We start from the raw sequence: 2,000 nt of genomic DNA, 5'->3' as shown, positions 1-2,000 counted from the left end.
GGCATCGGGATTCTGTTCCTGCCGGCTGCCCCCATGGAGGAGGAGGAGGAAGAGGAGGAGGAAGGAGGCTGCGAGCGCAGCCGTGAGGGAGCGCTTCAGGGAGCATCGCATAGCACCGGGCCGGCACGCTGAGACCTGCGGGAGGCAGGGGTGCGCCAGGTCAGGGCACAGCCCGGGGAAAACCCCCCATCCCCTGGACAGGACGGTGGGGCGGCACCTGGATGCAGCCCCCGGGGCTGACCCCTCTGCCCAGAGCACCCAGGGGTGCGCGCCCAGGGGGGGCCATGGGGCACCAGGAGACACCTGGGCACCGTCCCCTTTGGGCAGGCAGGGACAGGACACTCCAATCCAGCCAGCAAAAATAAATCACCCAGGTACAAAATCCACCCCGGCAGCCCGGCCAGGACCCCCGGCCGCCCTGCAGCACCCCGTGCAGCAGCCCCGGAGCCGGAGGCAGCAGAAACGCAGGTGACGCGCACCTCGGGGGAAGGCTTGTGGATCGGGGTGGCACCTCAGGAGCTGTCACCAAGACCTTGGGACTTGGCACCAAGACCTTGGGACTTGGCAGCAAGCCCCAGGGAAACGCTTAGATCTCAAAGGAGTCCGGGCTGTTCTTCCAGCATTGCAAGGACGACGCAGCTCCCCTCCTGCCTGCCCTGCTCCCCGTCCGCCTCTGGGCAGCCGCAAGTGCCCTGTCCCTGCCACGTCCTTCGCTCGGTAGGACAAGAAGGCCGTCCCTGAGGGGGGAGAGTGTCACCTTCCAGGAATTCGTACTGCCCTTGAGATATTTTGCCTTGTTGCAAAGGTGTGGCAGGAGGTTAAAAGGCTCCTGTGTTTGCCTGGGGTTTTTCCATTATAAATACAACCGACCGGGTCTGCCCTGGAAGAGGGGAGAGCGGAGAGCGCGCAAGTGCCCAACCCAGCGGGGCAGGCACACTCACCCCATCCAAACTGCTCACAGCGCGTCGGCTTGTTTGGGTCAAAGCATTTTTGAATGTGTATACGTGGGGGGAAAAGCCCTCCCAAGCCATAAAATAAAACGCTGAGAAAACTGCCAGCGATCCTGAACGACGGCTGGGCTTTACCCAGGACTTCTCCTTAAATCCATCACTCTGTCGACTGCCGCAGTGCAGCGGGTGCTCAAAGCCCACCCGCAGTCCCCAAACGGCACCTTCATTGCCACTGCCCTGGAGCGTGTGCTGGGCTGATTTTAAGGAGAACCCCCCCTGTTTTCCTGCCCATAAGTCCTTTAGGGGGCTGTTAGCATCTCAAGGGGCTGGTGCGCTTCAGGTGCCCCCGATGCAGCAGCCAGTGCCGTCCTTGCCGCACTGACCTCACCCAGGAACATGGCTCATTATCAAGAGGAACATTAGTGAGAGATAAGCAATTAAAACCGAGTGAGCTGCTCTCTCCCGGGGAGGGCTGGGCTGAGCCATGGCATTAGCGAGCCCCGTCTTGGCCGAGGGGAGCAGCGGAGCCGCCCGCCCCCGAGCTTGAACCCCACGGGTATGAGGGAATGGGATGCAGGAGGCTCGGCTCTGGTTAGCGCTGGTTCTTCTAAGCACTCGGGGGGACAACGAGCTCCTGGAGCTGCTTAAAATCTCTGCCCAAGTCACAGCAGAGAGTGGGGAGAATTGGGGGTGCTCACTGCCACCGGCCAGCCCTATGGCCAGCTCTTCCCAAAGCCCCCTGGCCTCTCCTTGCCCCACAGCGATGGGGGCCCAGGCTGCTCGCCGGCTTAATGGGGAGCAGCTTTAGGGCCCCATCCCGGCCCACGGGGACGTCACACCCTCAAGCCACCCTGGAGGTTGATTTCCAAGCCTGGACCTCCATGATCTGAGGCCACGGGGTGAGCTGGGAATGGCGAGGCTTGGCGGCCGGCCACGCACCGAGCTGGGCGGATTTGTACTCTGGGTGGCCAAAGGTTTTTCTGGCAGCCGGGAGGGAGTCTGGCTGCCACTGGCCCGGTCTGGGTGGGAAACAAGGTGCTGCTCAGCACC

This window comes from Charadrius vociferus, unplaced genomic scaffold, assembly GCF_000708025.1.
Source record: "Charadrius vociferus isolate BGI_N301 unplaced genomic scaffold, ASM70802v2 scaffold333, whole genome shotgun sequence".
In the NCBI taxonomy this organism is placed as follows: Eukaryota; Metazoa; Chordata; class Aves; order Charadriiformes; family Charadriidae; genus Charadrius; species Charadrius vociferus.
Note: the sequence above shows the minus strand (reverse complement) of the source record.